We start from the raw sequence: 6,000 nt of genomic DNA, 5'->3' as shown, positions 1-6,000 counted from the left end.
TTGCGCATGTGTTTGTTTGGCGGATGTGTTAGTTTGGTGGATGTCTTAGTTTGGCGGATGTCTTCGTTTGGCGAAAGTGTTTGTTTGGCGGATGTGTTAGTTTGGCGGATGTCTTAGTTTGGCGCATGTGTTTGTTTGGCGGATGTGTTTGTTTGGCGGATGTCTTAGTTTGGCGCATGTGTTTGTTTGGCGGATGTGTTAGTTTGGCGGATGTCTTAGTTTGGCGCATGTGTTTGTTTGGCGGATGTGTTAGTTTGGTGGATGTCTTAGTTTGACGCATGTGTTTGTTTGGCAGATGTGTTAGTTTGGCGGATGTCTAAGTTTGGCGCATGTGTTTGTTTGGTGGATGTGTTAGTTTGGCAGATGTCTTAGTTTGGCGGATGTCTTAGTTTGGCGCATGTGTTTGTTTGGCAGATGTGTTAGTTTGGCAGATGGCTTAGTTTGGCGCATGTGTTTGTTTTGCAGATGTGTTAGTTTGGCGGATGTCTTAGTTTGACGCATGTGTTTGTTTGGCGGATGTGTTCATTTGGCGGATGTCTTAGTTTGGCGCATGTGTTTGTTTGGCGGATGTGTTAGTTTGGCGGATGTCTTAGTTTGGTGCATTTGTTTGTTTGGCGGATGTGTTATATTGGCGGATGGCTTTGTTTGGCGCATGTGTTTGTTTGGTGGATGTGTTGGTATGGCGGATGTTTTAGTTTGGCGCATGTGTTTGTTTGGCGGATTTGTTGGTTTGGCGGATGTCTTAGTTTGGCGCATGTGTTTGTTTGGCGGATGTGTTAGTTTGGCGGATGTCTTCGTTTGACGCATGTGTTTGTTTGGCGGATGTGTTAATTTGGCGGATGTCTTAGTTTGGCGCATGTGTTTGTTTGGCGGATGTGTTAGTTTGGCGGATGTCTCAGTTTGGTGCATTTGTTTGTTTGGCGGATGTGTTAGATTCGCGGATGTCTTAGTTTGGCGCATGTGTTTGTTTGGCGGATGTGTTGGTATGGCGGATGTCTTAGTTTGGCGCATGTGTTTGTTTGGCGGATTTGTTGGTTTGGCGGATGTCTTAGTTTGGCGCTTGTCTTTGTTTGGCACATGTGTTTGTTTCGCGGATGTGTTAGTTTGGCACATGTTTTTGTTTGGCGCATGTGTTAGTTTGGCGAATGTCTTAGTTTGGCGCATGTGTTTGTTTGGCGGATGTGTTAGTTTGGGGAATGAATTAGTTTGGCGGATGGCTTAGTTTGGCGGATGTGTTAGTTTGGGGAATGTCTTAGTTTGGCGGATGTCTTAGTTTGGCAGATGTCTTAGTTTTCCGCATGTGTTTGTTTGGCGGATGTGTTAGTTTTGCGGATATCTTAGTTTGGCGCAAGTGTTTGTTTGGTGGATGTGTTAGTTTGACGGATGTTTTAGTTTGACGCATGTGTTTGTTTGGCGGATGTGTTAGTTTGGCGGATGTCTTAGTTTTGGCGCATGTGTTTGTTTGGCGGATGTCTTAGTTTGGTGCATTTGTTTGTTTGGCGGATGTGTTAGTTTGGCGGATGTCTTAGTTTGGCGGATGTCTTAGTTTGGCGGATGTGTTCGTTTGCATTACGCTTGTATACAGCAAAATAACACATATTTGACAATAAAACTTTTTCGTGCAAAACCAATCTCGTTTGCCAAATTGATGCAGTTTTGACACAAAAGTGCACGTTATTTTGTTGCAAATCACTGCTCTCATGCAAACGTGTGTGCTCCTTCAAATTGTGTGTAGTTAGCTTGTATACAGCAAAATAAGACATATTTCACAATAAAACGTTTTCGTGCAAAACCAATATCGTTTGCCAAATTGATGCAGTTTTTCACAAAAGTGCACGATTTTTTTGTTGCAAGTCACTATTCTAGTGCAGAAACGTGTGTGCTTCATCAAATAGTGTGTGTTATGGTTGCATACAGCAAAATAACACATATTTGACAATAAAACTTTTTCATGCCAAACCAATTTCGTTTGCCAAATTGATGCAGTTTTAACACAAAATTGCACGTTTTTTCATGGCAAGTCTCTTTTCTCATGCAGAAACATGTATGTTTCATCAAATAATGTGTGTTATGCTTGCATACAGCAAAATAACACATATTTCACAATAGATTCGGCCACATATGACGTGCAAATTTACCCGTTCTTGGAGATGCCATGTGCCAGTTATCAGTCTTTCTAAATACAAAATCGAGTTTCGGCCACAGACGAGTTTGTCTGTCCTGGGAGACACCATGTGCCAGTTATCACTCGTTCTAAATGCAAAAATGAGTTTTGGCGATCCACGATAAATACACCAGTACTGGGAGACGCCATTTTCCAGTTATCACTCGTTCAAAATACAAAAACGACTTTTGGCCACATACGAGTTTGCCCGTCCTGGGAGACGCCATGTGCCAGTTATCACTCGTTCTAAATGCAAAAACGAGTTTTGGCCAGATACGAGTTTACCCGTCCTGAGAAAATCCATGTGCCAGTTATCACTCGTTCTAAATGCAAAAACGAGTTTTGGCCACATACGAGATTACCCGTCCTGAGAAAATCCATGCACCAGTTATCACTCGTTCTAAATGCAAAAACGAGTTTCGGCCATATACGAGTTTGCCTGTCCTGGGAAACGTCATGTGCCAGTTATTACTCGTTGTAAATGCAACTAAAACTGCACTCTTCGACGTCACAACGTCGACTGATATGTCTCCACCCACATTATTACATCATTATAATACTTGTATCAACTTTGATTTAAATCCATTCAGCTGTGCCCAAGTTGGCACATTTTTACCTGACATAACCTGTGACATTTGACCTCGGAACTCCCAAAATCTAATCAGTTAATCTTTACATCATTATACATACAAGTACCCGTACCAAGTTTGAATTAGATAACTTCAGCCATTCTCGACTTATGGACCTATTACAGACTTTGACCTTTGACCTCTTGACCCCAAATTCTAATCATTTAATCCTTACATCATTATACATATCCGTACAAAATTTGAATTGGATCACTTCATTCATTCTCAAGTTATAGACCTATTACAGACTTTGACCTTTGACCTATGACCCCAAATTCTAATCATTTAATCTTTACAACACTATAAAAACCTATACAAACCTATACCAAGATTGAATTAGATCACTTTTTTTTTCTTCTTTTCTTTTGTATACAGAATCGAGGCTCGTGAAAAAGCTAACATTTATTTCACAAACAAATCAAACAAACAAAATATATCAAAAGAGGGAGCGGAAGACAAGATGGGGAGAGAAGGGGAAGCACACAAACACAACATTTGAGAGCAGGGAGATGTGTGGGAGGGAGAGGGCTTGGGGGGAGGAGGCATGGGAAGGGGGGGGGGGTGGGAGAAGTAATAAAACACAAGGACACCAAGGACTTCCAGGACAGCAGTTGGTATTTCAAAAAAGTGGAATTGGGGTGAAATTAGTGGGGGTAGAAAAGATTAAGGTTTTGGATGGGGGAAGACAAGAGATGGTGGTGAACAGCTGCTTTAAAGACCTGGAGGGTGGAGTGGGATTGAAGAGAGTCAAGGAGTTTGTTCCAGAGGTGGGAGAAAAGAGGAATGAAGGAGTTAAGGTGAGCAGAGAGTCTTGATTTTGGCAGTTTAACCATAAGAGGGTTGCAGGCAGATCTTGTGCGACCTGGAGGAATATTTGGGGGACAGAGCCCAGAGAGAGCTGGGGGGGCAAGGCCAGAGAGGAGTCGGTAGAAGACGGAAAGACCACCAACCTGCCTGTGGTGAGTGAGTGAAAGGTCCTTGGAGTTAGCTTCATCGCGGGAGATTCCAATGATTCTGAACGCTTTGATTTCAACAGCGTGAAGACGAGCTAGGTGTGAGGCAGGAGCACCAGCCCAGAGGGAAGAGCAGTATTCCATTGAACTGCGGATGAAAGCCTTGTATGTGGTGATGAGCTCAGGTGTGCCAAGGAAGGACTTCGCACGACCGAGGATGCCCAGTCGGCGACTGGCTTTGGAGGCCAGATTTGAAATGTGGTTTTCCCAGGAAAGATCATGGCAGATAGTGCGACCCAAAAGCTTGAGTGACAGAACTTCTTGGAAAGGATTATTCAGAAAGTGGATGGGAGGGTTGTCCAGTCGGTCTTTTCGGAGAGACATCGTAAGAGTGTGAGATTTGTCAGGATTGAAAGACATGTTCCACTTGTTTGCCCAGTCTGTGATTTTGTCCAGGTCTGCAGAGAGAGAGGAGGCTGCAGACTGCCGATCTGAGGGATGAGGAATGGAGCGACAGAGAGTAGAGTCATCAGCAAAGAGATAGAGAGGATTTTCAAGAGAGTCAGAGAGATCATTGATGAATACCAGAAAAAGCACAGGGCCCAGAACACTGCCTTGGGGAACTCCAGCCTGAACAGGAAGAGGAGATGAGAGAAACCCATTCAGGGCCACACGTTGACTACGACCAGAGAGGAAGTCCGCCAGCCATGCGTGGAGATTTCCATGGATACCAAAGGAGGAGAGCTTGGTGAGCAGAGCAGGGTGCCAGACCGTATCGAAGGCATGTGAAATGTCAAGGGAGACAGCTCTAATTTCCTGTTTGGTGTTGAGGACCTCGATCCATTGTTGAGAAAGCAGAAGCAGCATGTCCAGAGTAGAGTGACCAGGTCTGAAACCAAATTGATGATCAGAGATCAAGCCATTGGAGAAGAGGAAAGATTTCATATCTGAAGCAATGATGGATTCCATGACTTTGCTGATAATTGGGAGAAGGCTGATTGGTCTGTAGTTGCTAGGATCTGTTTTTGCACCTTTTTTGTGCAAAGCGGTGATGTTCGCTGATTTCCAAGCAGATGGCAGATGACCTTGAGCAAAAGAGAGGGTGAAGAGAACAGAAAGAGGGAATGAAAGAGCGGAAGAACATGATTTTAGGACCCGTGGGCTGATGCCGTCAGTCAGAATCTAATTACTTTGAACTTTGACCCCAAATTCGAATCATTTAATCTTTACATCATTATACATTCCTGTACTAAGTTTGAATTGGATCACTTCAGCCGTTCTCAAATTGTAAACCTATTACAGACTTTGACCTTTCACCTTTGACCTCTTGACCCCAAAATCTAACCAGTTCATCTTTACCGCATTATACATACCTGTGCCAAGTTTGACTAAGATCCCTTTAGCCGTTCTCAAGTTATCGTGGTAACGAAAACCTATCACGGACGGACAGGACGGACAACCTGAAAACATAATATACATTCTATAATATACAATACAACTTTGTCGGCGGAGGCATAAAAACTAGTTTCGGCCACATACGTGTTTGCCGGTCTTGGGAGACGCCATGTGCATTGTGCCGGTTATCACTCGTTTTAAGTGCAAAAACGAGTTTCGGCCTCATACACGTTTGCCCGTCCTGGGAGACACCATGTGCCAATTCCTGGATCAGGTAAGCTTAGGAAAATAAAGTTCCATGACTTGGAAACCTTGTTAGAATCTCATTCCATGACTTGGAAATATTGGTAAAATAAATTCCATGACTTGGAAGTATTGGTAGAATCTAATTACTTGACTTAGTAACCTTAGCAAAATAAAATTCCATGACTTGGAAGTATTGGTAGAATCTAATTGCATGACTTGGAAATATTGGTAAAATAAAATTCCATGACTTGGTAATGTTAGTAAAATAAAATTCCATGACTTGGTAATGTTAGTAAAATAAAATTCCATGACTTGGTAATGTTAGTAAAATGAAATTCCATGATTTGGAAATCTTGGTAGAATCTAATTCCATGATTTGGAAATCTTGGTAGAATCTAATTCCATGATTTGGAAATCTTGGTAGAATCTAATTCCATGATTTGGAAATCTTGGAAGAATCTAATTCCATGATTTGGAAATCTTGGTAGAATCTAATTCCATTATTTGGAAATCTTGGTAGAATCTAATTCCATTATTTGGAAATCTTGGTAGAATCTAATTCCATGATTTGGAAATCTTGGTAGAATTGAATTTATTGACTTGGTATAATCTT

The sequence above is a fragment of the Myxine glutinosa genome, chromosome 6 (genome assembly GCF_964187855.1).
Source record: "Myxine glutinosa chromosome 6, kmMyxGlut1.1, whole genome shotgun sequence".
NCBI classification, from domain to species: Eukaryota; Metazoa; Chordata; class Myxini; order Myxiniformes; family Myxinidae; genus Myxine; species Myxine glutinosa.
Note: the sequence above shows the minus strand (reverse complement) of the source record.